This window comes from Falco punctatus, assembly GCF_963210335.1.
Source record: "Falco punctatus genome assembly, chromosome: 2".
NCBI classification, from domain to species: domain Eukaryota; kingdom Metazoa; phylum Chordata; class Aves; order Falconiformes; family Falconidae; genus Falco; species Falco punctatus.
Window position 1 is genome coordinate 35,306,335 of NC_137581.1, and position 25,582 is coordinate 35,331,916.

At 37.1% G+C, this 25,582-nt stretch overlaps 1 long non-coding RNA gene across 1 annotated transcript in view; it reads left to right on the forward strand.

Annotated features, from left to right (window-relative positions):
• Positions 1 to 12,154, forward strand: part of LOC308059784 — a 30,555-nt gene extending 18,401 nt beyond the window's left edge. The window contains exon 2 of the long non-coding RNA XR_013926402.1: positions 1,529 to 12,154. This is a non-coding gene — a long non-coding RNA (uncharacterized lncRNA). The remainder of the gene's footprint in view (positions 1 to 1,528) is intronic.
• The last annotated feature ends 13,428 nt before the right edge of the window (positions 12,155 to 25,582 follow it).

A 25,582-nucleotide genomic window follows, 5' to 3' on the forward strand; every position in this document is an offset into this window, starting at 1 on the left:
GCAAAGTCAAGCAGTGAAACATTAAGAAATGCCTGCCCTATCTTTGTTCAGTCCTCTCATGTGTATATGTTATGTTACAGTTATTAATTACTTGTTTAATTATTCAGGAGACACTAAACTAAAGATGACTGCAAGGAGCTGCAGAAAAACTTATGAGACTCACTGACTGCATGATGTAATGGAGTATGGAATTTCATGTCAACAAGTACAAAGCAATCAGAATGGTTAAAACAGCTGTAAATGCTCAAATGCTGTGATGGGCTCTAAATTCATGATTCCAATCCAAGAAAAGGATTTTGGAGTCATTGGATATTTCTCAGAAAACATCAGATCAATACTCTGCAGTGGTCACAAAGGCAAGCAGAACGTTAGCAATTATTAAGGAAGGATTTGAGAAGAAAATATGAAATACTTTACAGCTATAGAAATCCATAGAAACTCACTTTATGATGGTGTTTACATCTTGAATACAATATACAGTTCTAATCCCTCATTTCAAAAGGATATATGAGAACTAAGAAAGGTACAGAGGATGGTGACAAGAATGATCAGAGGTAAAGAACAGCTTACATCCAAGGACAAGTTAAATGCACTAACAGTCTTAGGGAGGAGAAAAAAAAAAGAAGGAAGCAAAATAAAACAAAAGAATGACTGAAGAAGGCTGTATAAGAGTATCATGGAAAGGGAGAATATTTCTTGTGCCAGCAATCAGAATTGCAAGCCGCCAATTAGATTATTAGATAGCAAGTCTACAAGTGACAGAAGGAAGTATTTTTTCACAGGTCACATCATTTCATTGTGGAACTGATTGCATAGAATATTGTGGAGGCCACATGCATAAATGGGTTTAAAAAAAGTGATTATACAAATTAATGAAAGAAAAGTCTGTCAAGAGCTATTAAACATGATGAAATGATTCCCCAGCTCAGGAAATCTTTAAAGGATATATTGCCAGAAGCTGGAAGGACATGACAAAGAAAGTCTTTATTCCAGTTTAGCACAGTGGGGTTTCTTTTTGTAGTGTTTTGCTTTGCTTTGTTTTAGTTGGTTATGTTTAAACTCTTCTCTTCAGCATCCCTTACTGACCACTTCAGAGACAGGATGCTGGGCTAGATAGAATTTGGTCTTAAACATTAGAGACATTTTAATCTTTATATATTATTTTTACAGATTAAAATCTTCAGAGAGTGTGTTATAATTGCCTCTGTGCCTTGATACTGTAATCATAAAGTAATACTAGGCAGTGTTGATACAGGGAACAAAAATAGGTTTGTAAAAGGTATCTTACAGTGTATCCACTTAAAGCCTGAAAAAGTATCTTCTGATCATATGTGTGGGTTGCTTTTCTGTTTGTTTGTTTATTGTTGGTTTTTTTCCCCCAAAATATGTGACTTAGCCAAATTTGAGAGGATTTTAATTTAATGCCAAAAGGAAAATCAATAGTAATTTCTCCCGTATACTATAAGCATTGGTCCAAAGCTTCAGTTGAGTTTAAACTTGCTTTTTGTCCACATTTTCTGTATTCCAGCCTGGATGCAAGATTGCGCTTATGCCTGCCATTGGAAAATGTCAAAAGAGAAGACCAGACTTAGAACAACAGCTAGTCCATATCCAAAACCAGCAGTGACAGATGTTCCTCCATATAGCCCAGCTTTTGCAGAGAGACGGTGTGTCTGCAGGGTTTCCTGTAGGAGCTACTTCAGCAACATGGCTGAGTAGAACCTAGTCTGGATGCAAGTTGATGCCATTAATCAGCTAAAATACTTTTCCTTATAATTGTTCTCAGAAATAACTGTTTTATCTGCATCATTTCAAAAGTCTACTTGAGTCAATCATCAAGAAAATTGAGCTCTTTAAACAAATCAGCAGCTTTGAGGAGAAAGACTTGGGGGTGCTGGTGGACAAGAAGCTTGACATGGTCCAGCAATGTGCACTTGCAGCCAAGAAAGCCAACTTCATCCTGCACTGCATCAAAAGAAGCATGGTCGGCAGGTTGAGAGAGGTGATTCTCCCCCTCTACTCTGCTCTTGTGAGACCCCACCTGGAGTACTACATCCAGCTCTGGGTCCCCCAGCATAAGAAGGATGTGGACCTGTTGGAACAAGTCCAGAAGAGGGCCACAGGGATGATTAGAGGACTGGAGCACCACTCCTATGAAGACAGGATGAGAGAATTTGGATTGTGCACCTTGGAGAAGAGAAGGCCCTGGGGAGACCTTATAGCAGCCTTCCAGTACCTCAGGGAGGCCTACGAGAAAGTTGGAATGGGACTTTTTAGAAGGGCATATAGTGATAGGACAAGGAGTAATAGCTTTAAAATGGAAGATAGATTTTGATTAGATATAAGGAAGAAATCCTTTACTGTGAGGGTGGTGAGGCACTGGCACAGGATGCCCAGAGAAGCTGTGGATGCCCCATCCCTGGAAGTTTTCTAGGCCAGGTTGGATGGGGCTTTGAGGAACCTGGTCTAGTGGAAGGTGTCCCTGCCCATGGCCAGGGGGTTGGAAGTAGATGATCTTTAAGGTCTCTTCCAATTCAAACTTTCTATGATTCTTTGTTTCTAAATAATGGCTGTGAAATTTTAAGCACAGAGGGTCTTAGAAAAGTAGAGGGAGGTGTGATGGAGGTTCTGTGTTACAAACTCTATGTAATTTACTCATGAAATTGATAAGATTTTCCAAAGTTTTAATTGAATAGGAAAGCAGTATGAGATGAATATTACTGCATTAATTGTCAAATGAGTAAATGAGCACTACTAGTAACAAATGCAATAACAGTGTGAAACAAAGTCTGTTTGAACACTTATTGTAATAATTTAACCACCAATGGTAACTCATGGGCAGATCTTTGTAGGCAGCAGCAGTCTCAGGTTTCTGCACTGAGTGTAGCACGACCTATATGCAAACCAGGGATTCAGGCTAAGAAAAAGGAATAGCCCACAAGTTAGGATTTTGGATATTTTTATAAAGGTATGTTCACTTTCTTACATGAAGTGATATCTTAAACACAAACATAGCATTTTTTAGGTTAATTTTCCAAATATTAAACTGGGTTGGGCATCCTTTTTGATCCATACTTTTCTTTAGTATTCCTTTGGCCAGAAAGAAGCTTGTTTAAGAGCTTACTATGTTGTTTCGTTTTTTTCCCCTATGAACTGTTGTGCTGGAACGTATGCTTGCTGTTGCAGCAGCTGTATTGTATCTCTGCAATCTTTTCTTTCATTGGGCAATAAGTATATCAGACTTAATGTACACTTTTCATTGGGTGTGTTACACAGATGAACTAGTGTGAGATGTAGGATACTGTGGTCCTGAGTAATTCTGAATATTTTGAAGAGGAAATACCTCCACCCCTAGCACAAGGGCCTTCCTGTGTGATACAGATTAAAGTTTGAATGCAGAGGATGGACATGAACGTTTGACTCACATAGTTCAAGCATGTATCCAGCCAGCTTCACTACTTTTCTGCTAAGGTAGGCTGTACTGTATTGGACATCCTTAGAACACGTTTGATGTAGAGTATCACTATGAAAACAAGAACCAAAACACCTTCCCCCACCTCCCCTGTTTCCCAGGCTCAACTACATTCCTTTGTTTCTGACTCTTCTCCCATGTCCCTGCTCCCCAGGCAGCACAGAGGGGTGGGGAATGGGTGGTTGGGGTCCCACAACAGCTCCTTGCTGCCACTTCTTCCTCCTAACACTTCTCCCCTGTTCCAGTGTGGTCTTCTGCATGTGCTACATCTTTCTTCAGAGCATAATCACCAAGTCCAGTGTAGGGTCCTCCACAGACTGCATAAAAATACACATTTTACCTTGGTCCTCTCCACAGGCTGCAGGAGAATCTCTACTTTAGCTGCTGAAGCACCTCCTCCCCCTCCTTCTTCTCTCACTTTGATGTCCGCAGGGGTCTTTCTCACTTTTTTGCCCTTATTCCTCACTGCCATGCAGTGTTTTGTCTTTTCTTAAACCTGTTTTCTCAGAGGTGCCACCATCTTCACTGAGGGGCTCAGCTGTGTCTTGTGGTGCGTCTGTTGGAAATGGCTGGAACCAGCTGGGAGCAGCCCTGGCCTCTCCTTACAACGGCCACCCCTGCAGCCCCTGCCTGCCTATGCCTGCGCCCCTGCACCTGACACTGTTTTACGGTGTTAAAGGTGTCCCTGGTAGATACAAGATCCCAATTCTGTCAGGTTCTGTACTGCTTCAGCTGAAATACAGTGACACTCTGATCCATGAAACCTAGGGTTAAATGACAACTGAGGAATGCCTTTACAACTACCTTTTTTGTACTGAGTCTAGCTGAAATGAAATTAATTTTCTTCATACTAGATTGTATGGTGCTGTGGTTTGGATTTCTGACCAAACCAGTGTTGAAACACTCCAGTGTTTTAGCTATTGCTGAACAGCATCAAGGCCTTCACTGTCTCTCTCTGGTGTCCCAGAGAGTAGGCTGGGATGGGCAAGAGGCTGGGAGGAGACACAGCTAGGACAGCCAACGGCAACTGTCCTAAGGGATATTCCATACCATACAACACTGTGCTCAGCAATAAAATTAAGGGAGAGTTTTTCCAAGGAAATTGTTGTTCATTGGTTTGCTTGTAGGAGGTATTGAGTGACTGCCTTTGCATTAGCCATTTCTTTTCTTTTTTTCCTTTACTTATAAAACTGTTTTTGTCTCAGTGAGCAAGGTTTTATTTCTCTCATCTTCCCTTCCAATTTTCTCCTCCATCCTGCTGGGAGGAGTCAGTGAGTGACTGGGTGGGGACTTAGCTGTCAGTCATGGTCAACCCAGAAAACTTCTGCTGAACTTAATTATCAGAATTCATGCACCTTTAAAAATATTGGCAGAAAATTGGTCAGGTTTTTGTGGAAGCAAAAAGTTGATGACATCTGAGATAGTTGCCTCTGCGCTAGATGCTTTGTGCTTACTTTATAGTGAATGGAAAGAAGCTGAGACTGATAGGACACAATCCATGATTCATAAGATCAACGCAGGTAAGACTGATCTGGCTGGTATCTTTATTAATAGATTTATTTCAGTTCCAGGTTCTGATTTGGCTGAAAATAGAAGACCAGCCATAGTTTGCTGCTTAGATAACAGTACATGCAAGATAAAGCAGAAATTTAAGTAAGTATATTAAAAATATTTTTGGCTCTGACAAAAAAATATGTTCAGTTTCTGCTGTAGGCAGGCCTCCACGTCAGCTCTTTTATGGTTCAGCGATCCTAGTAGGATGAATTTGTATTTGTATAATCAATTATACATAACAACCAGGGCTGAGCAAATATATCTGGCATTTTACTTCAACAAGCTATTCTTGCAAGGCATTCTATCAGAAAAGTGTTTCAAATCTTTCAATACCAATCTCTGTTCAGCTATAAACTTTTCAAAGGGAAAACTTTGAGGAATAAATGCAAATTATTAACACAGAACACTATAAGGAATTACTAATACACACACACAAAGATCAAGTATACGTCACCAATGTAAGACTTTCGTTTATAGTTTAGATCTTTTTGTGTCTTATTTGGATCAAATTTATGTGAGAAATTTGCATAAGTCAGGAAAGATCTTTATTATATGATTCACAGTAACTCATTAGGGCTTTTGTTTCCATATACATAAATGAGCTCCGCTGCTGTAAAACACAAATGATTGAACCTGATTGACCCTGAAGTTATATTTTCTTGACAAAAAAAGGATGGAGCATCTTGAAAGCCATATGCCAACAGATGTAAAGGAGATGAATTCCAATATAAATATGGTGATTATTACTGGTCAGCACTGTGAGCAGCAAATTTTAAAAGCATGCAAGCAGACAAGGTGAGAAGACAAGATTAAAAGGCAGAAATATTGATCTCATCCTGCAGCTTTGTGTTTCAACATATCATTCACTTTCAGCTCTCTGTCTCAGTGGCAACCAGCTTGAACAGCTTGAACTTTTTTCTTTATGTTATGGCTACTTCTTTGTATAGTTGGTTTTTTTTTTGTGAAGGATCATGGGGAAGAGACCCAACATTCTTTAAGGCAAAAGAGAACCATGACATTATTTTCAAATCTATTAATATAGAATCTTGATTAAGTTAGGTTTGGTTGTACACAGGTGCATTTTAACAGTCATGGTTATGAAATTTCCTATACCAATGTTTTTCTAGACTTTTTTCAATTATATTAATATAAATATATGTTTTATATAAATTTGATGTAAAATATTAATATATATATATAAATATAATGAATAATGAGGATTATAAACAATAAAAGCTGAGCAAAAGAGAAAGTGGAAAGAAGATTAATGACTTAGGATCTTTACTAATACATTATTAAGCATATTAGGCAGGCTGTGATACTCCATTTTGGGTTAACTACTTGGAGGAGGACCAGACTATGTGCCTTTATTTTCTGAGCACAATGTACTAACAAAGTATTTGAGATCTGACCTGAACCTCTTGTATTTTGTCGGTACCATCTATCCCGGTTGAGTTAAAGAGATGTTTCCCACTGGCTGGGTCAGTAGGAGCTGTCATAAGCATTTCTCAGTCAGCAGGAGTCATTCTTGAGCCAGTGGGAGCTGTCACAAACCATTCTGACATAACATGTATCATGCTGGAAGTCAGATTGACCTCTCTAACCTCTTGCTATTATATGCAGGTAATCAGGTCACTCCACCCATCTGGTAGCTCAGACTTAGCTCAGCCATTCAACCCCTGATGCTACTGGCTGGACTATTTTTTTCAACTGCAACAGTCATGTACCTGTGAAACATTATCCAAAGCAATGGGATTATACTAGTGTGAAATTATTGCGGACTACAGAATATGGTCCTTTATCTCACACCATTTTGCCCTGCAAGCCATCAAAAGGGGAGTTTGGGTAGCATTTGAAAAGACTGCAGGATAGCAGCAGATGCTCTGTTATGTGCAAAGCATCTGACATGCTAGGTGTCTAGTCCTGAAAGTGCCCTGATTTTGGCAGGTAGGCTCTGTCAACGGAGTTTTCTGTGCAAAAATCCTTTACTCTCTGGGAGGGTCAAGTGCTTCAGAAAAGACTACTCAATGGATATTTTACTCTTGGCAATAGGTGATGGGTATTACTGGACAAACTGGTGTATTTCAACTCTGCCTAATTTTGCAACCATGAACTCTTCTGTGAAGGAAGTGACCAAGCTTTCTCTTTCAAAAAAGAATAGCAGTCACTACTTTTAGGGTAACTATTTGTGTTTCTTTGCTTTTTACAGTGATTCCTGGCTACACTATACCTGATTGCTGAATATTCACACAGATCATGAGAGACTTTTGCCCTAAATATCCTTTTTGATTCAAGGGAACCAAACCCCACAAAGCGTACCTTGCAGAAATGCTTCTACTGTAAAGTAGTTCCTGGGAACAACATGAATATGAGCAAAAGGAAGGTCTTTACTGCTCCTCTAAGAGCTGCTTTCCTGCGCTATATGTGTTTAAAGATTAATTAGATACACATGTACAGTCTGCACTACTGGGAAGACTGTGCAGGGTTCACAACTTTGAACTCTCTTTTAAAATGTGATACTTACATATGCTTCATTTCACAATAGACAAGCTGTGGAAGAGAGAGTTCTGTACCCTTTATCTAGTAGTAGGTGGCTAGAGCATCTCCACATGTAACATCTATATCTCCCACAGCAGAGCTCTGAAAAACAGTCTCTGGGACATCTCCAGTAGGTCAGTCTCAACTTTTATTGTTGAAGTAGTTCCACTTCATGTGTAGTGATTATGGAGTAAATGGTCTCTGAGACAGCTGTGACCTAACAGTAAGCCACAGTATATTTGATGAAGAAGGAATAGCCTCCTTTCATATAACTTTATCAATATATGTATTTAGGATAAGCTTTCTCTGGATCATGAATGAGTACTTTGCTCTTAGTCACATGGAAAGTTCAGATCCAGAAAGGCAAAAGGATAAATGATCTCTGGTTTTCCACTTCCAACATCACTGTTCTGACCGTTATTGTTAACAGCTAAAAAGAAAAAGAACAGGAAGCTTTAGGAGCTCTCTTTTGTGTGGCCTTTTTCAACATCAGCTATGTATATGACTGAAGACTGTGACATATCCTCAGAAAATACTGTTTGACGGGTAAGGAAAGGAAAAAAATAGGACAAAGTGTTTTTTTAAAGAAAAAGATGGGATTTGATGACACATAGCTACTCCTATTTCTGCAGAGAGTGAGACCGGTGTTACTTCTAATTGATAGGGGATCCTGGTACAATACCTGGAGGCATAGCAGAACAAGGAGGCCAGAAAATAATGGTGAGATGGGACCATGAACTGATTTAAAATAGAGATTCTGTGCATATCTTTCCTTCTTCTAGTACTTGGTTATACAATGGTTTGTATTTTCTTGTTTTACTGGCTTGTAACTAGTAGAATATTCCAACAAGTTCCACCACTGGCTTCTGTTACCAGCCTCTTCACTCTAATTTAAGTATTTTGTCTCAGAATCCCATTTGATGTTCAGGTTTCTCTCATATTACCTTTTCTCTATATATGTCATGTTCTTTATTTGATATAATTAATCCCTATTCTAAGTTGCAGGTTTTATGTGTTGTCGTACACCCTTTCTTCTCTTCCTCCTCCCCTTCAAAAATATTCCATATATTCCTTATTCTTTGTTGTGATTTCAAAGGAAAATTAGTCAAATTATCAGATTTTAATGGAAAGAAAAGCCTGTCATTCAGATTGTTACAAATTTCTAAAGGATTGGTAAACATTCCCTGCTTTTTTGAACAGATCTTCAAGCTGCTGAATGACAGAATGAAACAGAACTCCAACATGGTTGATCACAGCTCTTTCCATTCTCTCAGCCCACAACGAAGCAGCATGTGCTAAATAACCCCTGTCCTAAAAATCAATCAATCAAGCAAGCAGGCAAACAAAAAACCCCTCCAAAACCCTAGAAGAAAGCTAGAGGAGAACAAATCATATAAGCATAAAAATAAACAAACCAAAATCTCATCATCCTCTTCCCTGTCCCTCATAACCTTCAAGAAGACATACTTTATGCAGACTAAGCTCTGTCCAATTTTTCATATTAATTACTCAACATACACCATATAGATGGGAAACGTGTGTTCAAGGACCACTGAACACTGAATTTTCTGAGTGCCTCACAATTACAGAAACATCTGTGCTAAATGACTTTGCCATGAATCACTGTGAGAATCTGCTGTGTTCGGCAGCTTTGTGCAAATCTTGCACATGCTAAAATAGTAATAAATGTTTTTTTGGTTCAGTCATTGTGACTGCATGTGACCAACATGAACCTTGTGTCTCACCGTCATGTGAAAATGCTTTGTAATTATTCTATTTAACAGTCAGAAATGGTTGCTATTATAGATTTACCATAGTGACATGCAGCAGCAACAAAATCATGTTTGAAAAACACAAGAATGTGTACGTTACACTGTAGCTGACAGGCTGCAGAGAGGCACAGTACAAACGCAAGGAATGCTTTATTACTTTCTTTATCTTACTGTTTATCACCTTCGTTTTAATTTCTGAAACTCCAGCTATATCTTTAGCACATTTAAAGGGTCACATAGATGGTTTATCCAGCATTATAGACCAGTAATTCCATCACATTTGGCATTAGGCTTCCTAGAATTAATGAGGCTATGAGGGACCTTTGGAGTTTTAGTCCAACCTCCTGCTCAAGAGTCAGCTTTAAAATGGGATCAGGGTACTTCAACCTTTGTCCAGCCTTTGCCCAATCAACTTGTTCCAGAATTACCCACTCTTTGTGCCAAAAAAAGTGCCTGTAGCTAGCTGGAATTTCCTTTGGCGTGACTGGTGGTTGTTGCCTCTTGCTCTTTCTCTGTGACCCTCTGAGAAGAACCTGTTTCCATCTTCTTTCTAATCCTCATTAGGTAGAGGAGAAAAGCTGCAATCACATCCCTTCACAGACTTTATGAGTCTACAGAAACCCAATTCCCTCAGCCTCTCCATGTACATCCTATGGTCTAGTTACCTATTTCGGTGACTCACCCCATTTAAGACGTTGGTAACTTGCTGAACAGGGGGATTCAAATCAAGACACATTATTCTATGTGCAGAATCTCAAAAGCCAAGTGAATTATAGTTCTTACTGACAAACAAACTGTACTTTTGCTCTTTCTATCAGTTTCAACTAAATTAGATATCAGCTCCACTTTACATCATTACACAAAGAAACATAAGAACAATGATCCTTTTAAAAAAGTTTGTATAAAAGAAAACAGCTGAAAAGCAATGAGTAAATTCTGCCATTGCACTAATGGACTGAACAGAGGGTGAATTGGCAGGGATTCGAAAAAGGAAGACTTTGTCAAACAGTGACTTTGCAGCTCTGAAAAAAAGTATGTGTTCAATTGAGAGTAAATTTTGTAGAAATTCTACAAGTTGAGATAGATGTAAGAAGGATGCTGTAAGGAGGAATGGGAGACAAAATATGGAGATAATAGATGTTCTTTTAGATTTCAGTCATGTCTCAATCCAGCTACTGTATGACTGGAAGAGCAATGTCTTCTTAGTCTTCCTGGTTTGGTAAAGCTGTAAGAATCAGTTCCTTTAGGATAAGTGATCCTCTGTTCAAGTGTCAGTGTATGGTTAGCATAGTAGGTGTCTCAGTGTAAAAAATTATTCTTTCTGTATAGAATAAATATCTCGAAAATGTGATTGATCCTGTGTTTCTTGTGTGTATATATGAATACAGTATGGGAGTATGAATATTTATGTATGTGTATTTTCCTAGCCACCTCTCCTGAAAAAGCTATTTTAGCCAAGTATACTTTTGAAACAAAAGATTAGAAGTCTTGCTAATTGATGATAACTGCTTGGGAAATTTAGGTAAAATAATGATTAGCACTAGAGTTAAAGTCAGAAACTTGGCCTATTATAGAAAGCATCCTGGGATATACTGTAACTACCAAAATGGTTTTACAAGAATGTGTTTCTAGTAATCACGCAGCATACATATGATAGTATTAACATCGAGTCACTGTAGACTAGCCTAAGAGAACTGTTCAAATGCCATCTGGTAGATATCCTGTAGCCAAATGAAAAAAGAAGTTGACATGTAGACACTTTTGCTGAGGTGACTGATGTAATGCGTAGATGTTTACGGACATGTCCTCAGCCATAAAGATTACAAGAAGTCTACAGCTGAGGAGTACCGTATGGGACTCAAGCTTCCTTCTCTCTCTGTTTGACAAAACCCTTTTACTACTAGGTATGAAAGGATCTCATCTTTTGCCTATTCAACATACTCAACATCTGGTCCACATGTTACTGGCCTAGAAAAAAATTTCTTTCCATCTATCTATTATAGCTCTTAACATAAAATTAGAACCCTACCTCAACTGAACTGAAATTTTCTGAGCTGCTGTGCACCTGGAAGTTACTTAGATTAGAATCTCTCTAAATCATGAAATCTTGATAATGCAGATTAATGTCATTCTTGTAGCTAAAATCGATCCTTTAATCATTTTCTGGGTGGCTGAATTCTTACATGGGTGAATGAAATTCTGAAAAGCACCATACTTTATGAAAAAAAGATGTTTGTTTAACCTATTGCATATTTTCAAAATTTCTGAATAATCTGTTGTGGTGTAATTTTATTTTAACACTATCCATTCTGATACCTATTGTATGTGATTAGATGAAAATGCTTTGTTGTCCAGTATCTCAATATTCTAAAAACATCTCATTACTGACAGAAAGCTGGGAATTAAGTAGTCATAGGACTGCAGATTTGTCTAAAAATGAAATAAATGGATGAAAATTAATCATATGATATGCAAATGTCTGGAAGAGAAGTGCACAGGAAGAGATAAAAGGAATAAAGGTTTTCCTAGCATATGGAAGAACACAGTTTTTTCAACAATTTAAAATAATATTTTTTAAAGTTATTAGCTGAGTGTTTTACAGCTTTATGCTTTCTTTCTTTTACAAAGATTTAACAATATTTATTTTTCATCTTTTTCAGGAAGCTCTGAATTATATAAAAAATGTGGGTTTTTTTCTAACAGATTATGCTCTATAAGCATAATCACACATTCATAGTATAATGGCTGTAGGTTCATTATCACAAACCACACCAAAAAAAAAAAAAAAATTCCCTAGCGATTGGCATGTAAAAGTTGAGTGCAATGTGCCCTGAATTCTGGCACTGTCGATGTAGATAATAAGTATTTGGGCTTCTTGCTACACTTGGGCTAAACAAATGAAGTGTTGTAAATTGTGTTTCAGGACACTCATTTTGAATGCACCTGAGTTCCTCAGCACTTTCTTCAGCTAGCACACTCATGTCAATCATCCACCTTTTGGTACATCAGGGTTTTCATTAATTCTATAACTGCCTGACCTTGTGCCAGACTTGAGCAGACAGGTAGTTCATAACCCTTTACTGTCAGAATTAGCATTCATGATACTACTTAAACTGCAGAGCAAATTTAGAGTTCATTATTAAATGAGGCATATGTTACTACACTTATAACTGATTCAGTCTAGTTATTTTTAGTTTGACCTTTTCTGTATTCATCAAATCAGCTTTGAAATAGACATTGAGGTACCCTTTACTGTTAGTTATAAAAATTCTTAGAGATTTTTTTTTTTAATGGAATTTTCTGGCAAATTCTCATGTATCAGTAGTATGGTGATATACTAAGCACCTTGCTGTTAGCTTAAGTAGAAACAAGATAAGATGGAATCATGGGGATATTAATGATCATATTCTTCAGCTGTATCATCCCTCTTTGCCTTTGCTGTTGTGCTGAGAACTGAAAGGCTAGTGTTGTCAGTTGAGAATAGCATGGAAGCTTCCACTGAGGATGGCAAAAAATGTGTGAAGGGAAGAGTATAGACATTATTACAGTGCACTTAGTCCTAGTGTAGCTCCACAGACAAAATTTCCCCATAATTATTCTGATTTTCTGCCTATTTTCTCCTTCTGCTCCTGAGGTAAGGAACTAAGAACAGAGACACTAAAAATTTAAACCCACTGGAACATGAAAGCCTTAAGAACTGTTTATTGTCATTTTCATTTCACTGCCTTAGATTTCTAAATTCTGACATTGAAAAGACAGCCAACTGAAAATATTTTTAAATTTTATAAACTTATTAAGGCACCACAATGTCTTCATCCTTAAAAATATATTATTTTTTTTTTGCGAAAACAAAATCTCATATTTATCAATGAAGCTCTCACTGATTGGTTTTTGCTGATGCAAAAGGATAAATGGTCTGATAAAATATGAGAATATTTGTGGAAATACTATTATATTGATAAAACCTAACATTAACAATTATATTCAGAACTGATCTATTTGCATATGTAGGAGCAGAAGAGAAATTCTGATATAGCAAAATGTTAAATAAACATGTTACTTTACGCTTTACCCAGAGTCCTAACAACAGTATATGACTGTTTGCATGTTTAAAGACATGCAAATATTTAGAAAATTACTGAAGTAGGGTCAAAACCTTCATTCCTCTTGTTCTTTCCTTTTTTCTTCTTTTTTTTTTTTGTTTGTTTGTAACCGGTTATGCAACCAATCTCGTAAGTAAAAAATATGCAAGTACATTGGACAAAAGTTTTAGAGTTATTTAAATATACAGCTCCCACTGAAATCAATGGGAGCTGATTAATAGCTTTTAAAAGTGGCCTGTGCTCTCTCATTACCCTTATAGACCATTAAGAGGTGGAAACTACTGCATTTCGTGTTGAATAAAGAGTTCAAAAATTGCATCCTCCCTTATTTCTTTTTTGAAAGTGCAAGGCTCACTTATTGTCACATAATAATTTTATACCCTATGAGCACAGTTATGTTATATAGCTGTATACAAACCCACTTCATTGAATTAACCCTTTGGGGCTCATAGAAAACAACAAACCACAAAAACGAAGAACTGTAACACTGAAGTGTCCTGTTTGAATTTCAGGGTATTGTACAAAGTCACAGTAGTTAATTCTCTTTAAAAAGCTATCCAATATTCCTATATGTCATATTCTGTTTTCTGCATACTACAGAGGAAGACTTCACTTCATATCCAGCATGATGAATTTAGGAACTCAATTAAGACAGAGTGATTCACCCTCCGGGAGAGTTCAAAGGTATTGGTCTTTCTTGAGAGAGCTGAGGAAGAAGAGCGCAGGAGAATTATGTGTGTAAGCAGGACTTACTTTAGCATAGCTAGTTTGCCTCCCAACACTATACACTTGAACCATAGATGCATCCTCAGGTAAGCAAGGTGCCTAGTACAATCACATCAAACCTGGTGTACATCGAGCCTTTGTAACTGTACACTGTGGTATAAGCAGGAAGCAGGCACACTGGGGCAGAATTTACTGCACAAGTTTCTTATCTGGGGAACCAGACTTGGTCATAGACACAACTATTCTTTCAAATTAATCAATTTGCAGGGAAAAAAACCCAAACCAAACAACTCCAACATTTTGAATGATTACCCCTATTTAATTTACCTTAATGCACATTTTGGTTGCCTTTTTCCCTCTGACACTTTTCTTGTGGCTATTCAAGTACCCAGTAAAGATGCCTCTGCCTCGCTAACTAAGGGGGAAGCAGGTAGATTTCTGCACAAATCATTGATTTTTTCTAATTTCTTGTTTAGCTCTGTGTATTTATTACATTCTAGATCCTGAAGACTATTTTTCACCTTTTTACACATGTAGGAAGCTCCCACAACACTTCAAGTGCTGTAGTAAAAAACTAAGTAATACACAACATTCAGCATGAAATTTCTCACAGTTTTATTTTTTGTCAAGATTGGTTTATATGTTACCAGTGATACTTTTCAGCCTTCTAGAATGTTTCAACTCAGTAACGTATTAAGCTCCATAACCACTTGAAGACATGCAAGAATTATTATTAGTTGAGCACTTTTTATGGAGATTTGCTAACATTTTTATTTCCTTTAATTTCTAGAGGAAGTTTCAGATATATACAAAAATAAAACTTATGAAAATCAAATATGGAAGTATGTGTTTGTAACTTAGGTACCCAGTGTACTTTGCTTAAATTTGAGAAACTACCTCTATCACCAGCACAGCTCAGAAGGGCACCCCAGGGTGCTTAGTTTAAGCTTCTTGTCATTAATTCCAGAAACTGAGGAGAAATCTTGGAGCATACACTCCAGACTCAGGCCGTCAAGCTTCATCTGAGGATAGAGGCTCACGTTTTCTACCTGATTCAGCCCTTTCTTTGGTTGCTTCTTTACATGGCATTTGTATGGAATTTGGGCAAGCAGGTTCTCAGGTCCAGACTGAGTCTGACTTTAGAGTGGAGGGTAAGTGCAGAACAGGCCTTCTGAACATACTTCAATTAAGGCATGCTGGGAAATCTCAGACCAAGCTAAAGAAAACTTAAAATTAGATGCTGTTTGAAAGCAGGTGAATTCAACTGCTGCTTGGGTATTAGAGTCTTGAAAAGGTATCAACCATAAAGCTTCTGGGCAAGTGCCAGAAATATTTTGGATTTTTATGTGACACTTGTGATATCCAGCATAGAAATAATCCCAGAAAAATTAAAAACCACAGGAAGATTATTGGTTTTATTTGTAGAAAACATTAAGAAATAATATGAATTCCTCTGTACTTTCATTTTGGAGCATAATGTGTTTTCCTTACATTTTAAAATAAAAAAAGAATGCAGATTTCTAAAAAATACACATCTATGCATCCTGTAATAGAGGGAGGGAAAACAGCAGTCAAAGGTGGATCTTCTTTCATAGAAATGAGAAATACTGGCACTAATAATAAACTTTTAAATGAGACATCACATCTGGTGTTTCAGCACAGAATTAAAGTATTGTTGTTTTGAATTGATTACCCAAATTTATCATCTTAATACTAAAAAAAAATCCCAAATAATAAGGAGTGTTCATTGGTCCTTTTTGGGACCAGGAAAAATCTATGGCCACTTCAACTAGAGTCCTGACCACTGGTTATCTATTTTTCTATTACCTATCCTGTAAGTAATATTTTTGTATTATTATTACAGAACATCTGAATATTCAGTTAATATCGGCTAAAGAATTTTAAATGATACCTGTTTTAAATTTTGCTGGGGCTCCCTGAAAATTGCAAGGAGTTTCAGACAGCTTTATTGCACTGGCCTAAATTTTTTATTTTTTTTATTTTTTATTAATGCTTGACTTTCCCTAAATATAGTCTTGACATGCAAACGTCAAAGTATTAAAATCCACTACCTCCACAGCAAAGAACATTTGCACCCTGTGCTGCTTGAACTTCAGTCCAAACTTCTGTCTACTATTTTAATTACACTTCATAGCTTTAACAAGGTCTTATATCTGGTAAGTCAGTTGTCTGTCATAAAGGCAAAGCAGAAAATATAGCTGTTTAGTTTTTTGGGGTTTTGGTTTTTTTTTTTTTTTTTTTTGGTTGGTTTTTTTTTTTTTACTTTATAATATTATATACAGCCCTTGAATACTTTTATATCAACATTATCAAACAACTCTGTATTTTCCTACACTTTAATGGTGCTGCTGTTTCTTTTATTTTCTATTTTTTAATTTGTTGGAAAATGCAGTTTCTGAAAAAGAAGTGTCTTAGAAACTCCCTGAAATGATTTATCTTTTCTTCAGATAAGGAGAAGGGGGGGAAAAAAAACAACAAACAACCAAACCACCCTGGTGTCATCTTTGCTTTCACCCGAAATCAAAAGATTTTGATTTACCACACTGAAGAGAATTTTTCCTAGTTCAGTTCAATGTTGACATACCTTCCCAAGGCGTTTTGGTACCCTGGAAGTGTCCTGCCCTCCATCATGCCTCCATTCTCCTCTAGGGCTGGTTGCATTACATCCTCCCTCACACATTGCAGCCTTCCTTCTCCCTGATCAGACATCATGTCACATGAAGAAAGTCTGGTTTTCCAGAGAGAATTAAAGCAGAAGGCAATTTAACTTCAACTCATAAGAGGAATAATAGCTATGCAGGGTGTAGAAGCTGAACCGGTGTGAATTAAAACATTTCTGCTATTTCTTAAAGCTTACGCTTAAAGGTTACTAAGTTGACAACAACAGAAAAGCCATTTAGTTTAACTTTCCTTCTGTGAGCAAAAGCATCTGAAATATTTATGGTGCAGACATCCTGTACTGTAGCTTTTTTTCTTAGGTGAAGTAGTAAGAGCTTTACAATTTCTCATCACAGACTTTAGCTGTAGCTCTTTCAGTGGATTTCCTCATGTGCTCAGACCAGAGCTGGGAATCGCTCAGCAGTGGGGGGTAGCAGGAGTGAGGAGCTATCACAAGGTGCTTTTACAAAGCTATCTTGAAGACAGACCCCATATCAGGTTTCAAAGATCTCTCCTTTTTTTTTTTTTTTTTTTTTTTTTTCCCCTCTTTTTCTTCTTTAACCCCTCTCTTTTAACATGGATGTAGGAATATGAAGTGAGAGTAGGCAGAAAGAACACCAGAAGCCTTTACCACAAAACCGTTAGTTTTAGCTCTGTTCTTTCCTTTTCTCCTCACCCTATGCAGTGGATTCCCTGAGTTTGCTCCTGAGGCAGAGTAGGGCTGATCGCATCTGTTTGGGGGCCACATTCAAGTAAATCTCTGTGGGTTGAGCTGAGGACAGAATAGCCTGCAGAAATCAAGCCTCCAGGTCAAACCTTGCTGACTTTGCTGACAGATTCTTTAAAATTGGATTGAAGCCAGACTTCGAAGAGAAAGCTCAGTTCAAAAATAAAGCTTTTGTTGTTGTTGTTGTTGTTTGTTTCTTTCTTTCTTTCTTTCAGAGAGGAGTTTAAAAGTTTACCCAATCTGAAGCAGTGAGGGTTTTTTTATGGCACAAATTTCACTTTGAAGTCCAAATTCTAGGCAAGGTGCATCAATTTCAAAGTGTCTATAGGCATAAGCAGAGCTGACTGGGCTCAAAATACCAGGATGTAGATATGGTGAATGCTACACATGACTACATGTATTTTTGTTTGTTTTTATTAGCATTGGAGAGTAACTTGAGATTTTGAAGGCAAGGAAGTATCAGCGTCAGAAGGTTTAGAACAGTCAGATAACTTTAAGGGTAGAAGATGAGAAAAAAATTATGTTTATGATCCCTAAATGTTATTGATAGTCACTCTTCATCTTGAATATATGCATTTATGGGAATTATGAAATGAGACATTAATTTAGAAGACCTAAAAATGTATTTATATACTCTTGTGTAAGATTCTCAGCTGACTTCTGGATTCATAGAAGGTTTTCTTCTCTAATAGCAGATCTTTCTGGTTTGGAGCTGGGACACTAAAGTAAGCTTAGCTTGGTACTTACAAGGAGGTGAAATAATGTCTCAGTGATATCATTGGTAAATTGTCACACTATCAATTGCATGCTTTCCTATGTGACTGATTGTATCAGTATATGAAAACAATGAAACAAAATTTCTAACTTTTATTTAATGTATCAATACATGAAGGTCAAAGGCAGGGAAGGGGAAGCAGCATATCTATTTTCTAATTATGAATATTATGAATATATTATGAATATAAAATTATATGCATAAAGAGTATTGAACACACAAGCAGTACTGATTTTAAACAGCTTTCACTTACCAGGTGAAATATGGACTCTATATGAAGAAGTGTATAAGATTACAGACACACAACTGAGATACTTACATTTTAGGAGACAAATTCCTGCTTACATAGATACTGGAAATATGACAAAATATCCAGCAGTACTGGAAACAGGCAATTGAAAGGTGTACACTGGTTATGAAAGATGAATGGAAAATGAAAGATGTTTAACTACTTCTGCATGGTAATAGTTTCCATAAACTACAATAAAAATGAGAAGGTAAAATAGTTTTTCAGCTACCTGAGGAAATAATGAAAAAAATCATAAAATAATTCCATTAGAGAAGAACTAAGTCTACTGTTGATCCCCAGATCTCCTTTGGCTACAGGGTGGTCTTTCTCATACAAATAAGAGTGAAATACTGGGTCCAATCCTTTTTAGAATCTCTGTTAATGTTCTGGATGATGGGGCAGTGTACCCTCATCAGTTTTGCTGATGACACAAAACTGGAAGGAGTGGCTGATATGCCAGAGGGTCATCCTGCCATCCAGAAGGATCTTGACAGGCTGGAGAAATGGACTGAGAAGAACCTCGTGAAGTTCAATGAGAAGTGCAAAGTCCTGCACCTGGGGAAGAACAATTCCAGGCACCAGTATATGCTGGGGCCACCTGGCTGGAAAGCAGATTTGCCTAAAAGGCCCTGGTGTTCCTAATGGACCACAAGTTGAACAAGTGCAATTTTATATCACCCAGAGAGGAGTGAAATATTGCTGCATTTAAAGGCTGTGCTGCCACTCAGTGAGGCCTGGACAGACTAGACAGGATGAGACAGGAGAGCTGGGTGGAGAGGAACCTCATGAAGTTCGACAAAGGCAAGTGTAGGGTCCTGCACACAGGGAGGAATAACCCCATGCACCAGTACAGGCTGGGGGCTGACCTGCTGGAAGGCAGCTCTGCAGAGAAGGACCGGGCAGTTCAGGAGGACAGCAAGTTGCCCATGGGCCAGCAGTGTGCCCTCATGGCCAAGAAGGCCAGTGGGGTCCTGGGGTGCATTAGGAGACACATGGCCAAAGGTGGAGGGAGGTTATTGTGCCCCTTTACTCTGCCCTGGTGAGGCTGCATCTGGAGTGCTGTGTCCAGTTCTGGGCTCCCCAGTTCAAGAGAGACAGGGGACTACTGGAGAGGGTCCTGCGAGGGTTACAAAGATGATTTGGGGACTGGAGCATCTCCCTGATGAGGAAAGGCTGAGAGAGCTGGGCCTGTTCAGCCTGGAGAATACTGAGAGGGGATTTTGTCAATGCATATAAATATCTTAAAGATAGGTGTCAGGAGGAAGGGGCCAGGGTCTTTTCAGTGGTGTCCAGTGACAGGACAAGGGGCAACAGGCACAAACTGCAACACAGGATGTTCCTTCTAAACAAGGGGGAAAACTTTTTTACCTTGAGGGCAACAGAGCACTGGAACGGGCTGCCCAGAGAAGTTGTGGAGTCTCCTTCTCTGGAGACATTCAAAACCCACCTGGATGTGACTCTGTGCAGCCTGCTGTACGTGAACCTGCTTTATCAGGGGGTTGGACTAGATGATCTCCAGAGGACCCTTCCAACCCTGACCGTTCTGTGGCTCAATGTGATTCTGTGAAAAGGTACACATAAATTTGAACTTTTAATGGAGCTTAGATATTTGTAAATCAAACTGTGTGTTAGGTTCTCTAGTCTTTCATAAATTTTATTTCTTTAAGGGATCATGATCACTATTTACTGTGTATTTTCACTGTTTCCAATTCTGAATGACACTAGGAAATGTACAGTAAGCACACATAAAATAATTTAAAAAAATAAATTAAAAAAATCATACAGGAAATAGTAATTCTTCACTATGAAAACTGTATGACTATAATGAGTTCTGCAAAAACGATCACACATTTCACCCCTTTGAGTTTTACTGAAAGATTAATTTTTTGAGCTGAGGAAAGTTTTAAGTATGTTCTCATTTAAAACAATTCCACTCACCTTGCATTGGAAATGTTCATTTATACATTCATTTAGCACACTGAAAGACATACACCCATACTGAAAACTGCTGGTCATGTGATATTGGTTGATATAGATTCATTATTGAGGTCCTGAATGCTTATGCATAATTTAAACATGTATAACATGTAGCCACACATCAGTCATACAAGCAGAAAAACTTTCTCAGGAGCCAAAATTTCTGAGTTAAAAGTAAGGAAATCATAGGATTCTAAATAAAGTGTGGGGTCTGAGTTAGGTGGCTGTGTTCCTTGGGATAAATGCACAGAAACAGCAGAAGGTGCCATCACACTTCTTTCTACTTCAAAATACAACAAAGTCAAATTTCTGTCTATCAATGCTTGCCACCATGCTGCTGACTCTCCTACTGGCCAGATGAATGGTTAAGGAGGAAAGCTTTCTCTTCTTCCTCATGGCGTTACCCACTGCATATGGGTTTGGCCAGCTCATTCCTTCTGTACCCACAGTATCTACCTCATTCTCCTCCTCACCAAATCTCCACGCACTCTTCTTTCCCTGATTAACAGTATCTTAATAGGACGGTTTCCAGGAGGAAGTCTGAACCTCACTCTCAGTGTGTGAAAACTCTCATCATTCCTTTTTCTGTGTGCAGGTCTCTGCACCTCATTCACCTGAAGCCTTCTTAGATCATCCTTCCCCGCCCCCCACTTTCCTTCTCTCTTTTTAAACCTTTCTGATATTAGGTGCTTGCTGTAGTCCCTGTCACAACAGTTACAATTACTCTAAACACAAAACCACTCAGTGTATTCTTTGGAGGGTCTGTTTCGACATCTGTGTTTTCTTGAAGTATTGAACCTGATGGAATCCTATTAAACAGCATGAGACCATGCCATTATTATAGACAAGACTCTGCCTACAAACACAAAATCTAGTCCTAATTTAAAATACTTAATTGTTAAGTGTACCTGTGACTTGCAATTTAACCAGCCTCTCTCTAAGAGGAGCATCAGTATGACAGGCTCTGACCATAAGTAAGGTTGATAAAATGTTCTGTTTTAATTACTTATCAGCCATAAATTGGGGGTTTTCTTATAAGATATTTCTTCCCTTTCTAAAAAATTATAATTTTTGGCCAGAATAAAAGTATGTTATCTGCATTATAATTTTTTTTTCAGATGAACACAGGTATCATAAAGATAAGCTGTTGCCTTTTGCTGTCTAATTGAAATATTCATGTTTCCATTTCCATTCCATCTAATGGACACCTGTCAATAGTCCCAGTGTTATGGTTCCCTGTACCCGAAGGGTATTCTTAACAACAACAAAAAAAAAATAGAAAAAAGCGCCCATAATACAACAACATATCATAGGCAGTAGCTGACGCCTACAACGGTGCCTGGAGGCAATATAAAGATGAAAGAACAGTACTATGATGCCTATAAAATATGCGACAACACAGAGGTATTTGTGGTAACATCACACAAAACATTTGTGGTTTTGATTTTTTTCATCAAGAGGTCCAAATTTTTTAAGGGATGAAAGGGAAAACTGTTCTAGCTATGTCTTTCTACAATACTTAATTCGTCAAGTTAAAAATACACTTTATTTTGTCTGTTCCTGTTGGATCTGTTGGGAACAATTGCCTGTGAAAAAAATAAGTAACAACAAATAAAACAAAGGATAAGCATTTATTTCATGAATCTCACTACAAAGAAAGGTGAAAAAAAGGTGAAAATCCTTATATCCTCAGAAATATTATGATTTTTCTGTGTGGTTATTTTATAACTTTACATGAACCTACATTTTTCATTCTTTGAATCCAAATATATGGTGTGATTTTTGCTTCATGAATAAATATAGTAATAAGCTTAACAGTGGGTATCTAGAAAGGACAGATTCACTTTGTCCTGACAAAACTATATAAATGAAAGTATTGAGATGGATATGTGTGCGGCAAATGAAGAAAGGACTTGGGTATTGCTAATAGTTTACAACTATACAAACCCGATAATAAATTAAAACAAAAAAAAACCCCAACAAACCCACTGAAAAATAGCAGGTGCATAATGGTATTCTTGAAAGGATACATTAGGAAAGCTAGAACAGCAGGGGCATTAAAGCACAGTAGTTTAGATAATGAAGTCAAATAAATTGTCTTCATTGTTGTGCCTTCATTGTCACCAAAGTACACTGTGATAAATGAAAAAGACTTCTCTGATGGAAATCGTAAACATTCATATTTAATAAACGGTTATCAACACTTTTATAACATTGCTGGTTTATGTTCATTACATGCTCATTGCATTACAGCAAGTTTATTTCCTGTTTCATTTCTCCACTGTCATCATGTACTGCAAACCTGTCCAAGACAGGTCTATTTTTTATGTTCTACTGTACAGTTTGTGAGTAACGTTCAGATCTTAATGGAAGTGTCACATCATTTCCAGATCAAATTATCTAGTTTTAACAGCTAAAGGGTATCAAATTAATCAGAAAAAACAGAATACAAACCAATACAAATGTTGTTCCCAAGATGTTGGCTGAAATACATGGAGGTCATGTTATGTCAGTTATCACAGTAAATAGAAATCATAGGCTTACTGGGATGCTCAATTAGTTATCATTAGTTATCTATATTAGTTATTATAATTATATAATTATTATGATTAGTTATATTAGTTATATCTATATTAGTTATCTATATTAAGAGCATACATAAAGGTTTAAACTGCTAGCAAAGTGGATGGCTCAAGTGAATTTAATTGCACAAATAGTAACAGATTTTTGCTTTTCTTTTTCTCATTAGTTTATTAGATACTGAGACACATGAACACACAGAAGCTCAGAATATTTACTCTGATTTATAGGTAATCTTTGCCTTTGAAACAAACAAAATCTTCATTTCAGAGAATTAAGGCTGGAATCTCCTACAAAATAGCATTGCAACATTTTAAAAGAATCTTGACAATCATTAGGCTTTTTGGGCCTATTTCTTTATGTATCTTGATTTTAATTTTCTCTCTGTGTGACTAAGCCACAGCAATGTGTCTTGATTTTCTCGTATACTTCATAAGCACAAGCTTCCAAAAGCAGGACATTGAGTCCAATTGCATGAGAAAACTTGAATATCTGTTAATCTTTAGCTTCTTCTTTCTTCACTCCAAATACCCCTGAAAACTGCTCATTAGCTCAAAATCATCCATTTCCAGTCTTCCATGGGGTTTAGAATTACTGATTCAGGAACACAGCAATAAAGACAAAAAGATATGCAGACTTGGTACAAGTTTCCTAAAGACTCTAAGACTTTAAAGGGCTAACCAGGAAGCATACACTATAAGCATAGTAATTACTTAATGCTATCCTATAATTGTGACATCAATGGCGTTACACACACATATATATACACACACTTCTTCTATACACTTATTCATATTTATGTTAATATATGTTAATATATTTTTTAGGTTTAAGTTTTAACTGCTGTACCTTTTGCTATTCAGGCTTCCATGAGGAATCCTATTATGGAAACTAAACAGATTGAAAGTCACACAAGGATGCCTCTCTGACATTATCTTTGATGCTTCTTGTTCTACAAGAAAAACTTTACAGAGTTTAAACTGTGGCATGGTCCATTTGCATAATTTATTGATCCTGGAACAGGCTTAGACATCTGCTATTTATTTGTCCTTGCTTTACTACTGGCCATGCACTTTTACAAATGCATGCAGGCAAAGAAGATTTTGTGTCATTTTGATGGAACAAGGTGGATCCTCAAGTAAATTACAATAATTACTCTCATGTGCATAGAAATGGAGTATACTAAAACAGACTAAAAATTGTTTTTCTTTCTCAGTCAAAAAAAAATTGCATTAATTTTATAAAAAGAGAAAAAGCAGAATGTCTCTTTTCATGCTAAAATAAAAAATTGGGTGAAAAACAGTTTTCCAGCTCTGACCAAAATATCCATCCGTATTAAATAAGAATGGAAATATAATCTATCTCTAATGTTTGCACATAAAAAAGCCTTGTGAACTGTATAGGGTATAAACAATCAAAGTTCTACTGTGTCAGAATGCTCACTAACCAATTTCAGATTAATTTTCTTAATTGAAACTAATGCCAGTGGTACTTTAATGTTGAACAGCACATGCTCAGTACATAATTTCTTAAGCAGGATTTCCCCATTAATATAAAGCTTCTCAATTTTAAAGTAGTTAAGAGATTAATACTCATTAAGGATTAGTGGATTTGCAAGCTTCATCTTTTATAATTTTTTTTTTTTAGTTAATTGAACGTCAAGGCCCCAGAATATTAAGCTGTCTTTCAAAAATGATACTGTTCTTCAGAAAAGATTATTTTTGACTCTGCCAACCTCTTCTGGAGGAGCAAACCATTACACCATCATACTAGCTCACATGTTTTCAGTGGATAACAGTGACAAGTATTTGAAAATCTATATAACAGTAGCATTTTTTTTACTGTTTTTACTGTAACAGATGTAAAGTTTATTGTATGAGAAAGACAATTTAATCTAGCATTGCCATGCAAGTGGAGAGCTGCGATAACCAACTCATATGCAAAATAAGCTTATCTTGTTTTACTGCCCTTACTTCTTTTCCCCACTTTGCCACTTGTTGGATCTTGTTATAAATCTCAAAATGAAATTTCTATTAGATTCCCAAATCACTGTTTTGTGGAAGAACTATAAACAGCTAGGGTCTTCTTCATCTCTTCATGAAGCTCCAGATCAAGAAGTATTTTTTGCCATCCAGCATAGTTCTCTGTATATGACATTGACAATTACATTCTACCTAGATGCAATTGTTTTTGACCCATACTTTGGTGTATCAAAGTGTAATTCTTCACTCATAAAGTTTCCAGGTTTTTTTTGAAGTCTTCAAGGATTCAGAGAATCAGCATTTCCATTTCTGATTTGCTCTCAGTGATAATTGCATTAAAATTTTCTTTTGTCCTCTGTGAAGTTGTCTGTCTTCAACTTGCAACCACTAGTCTCTGCCATGTCTTGT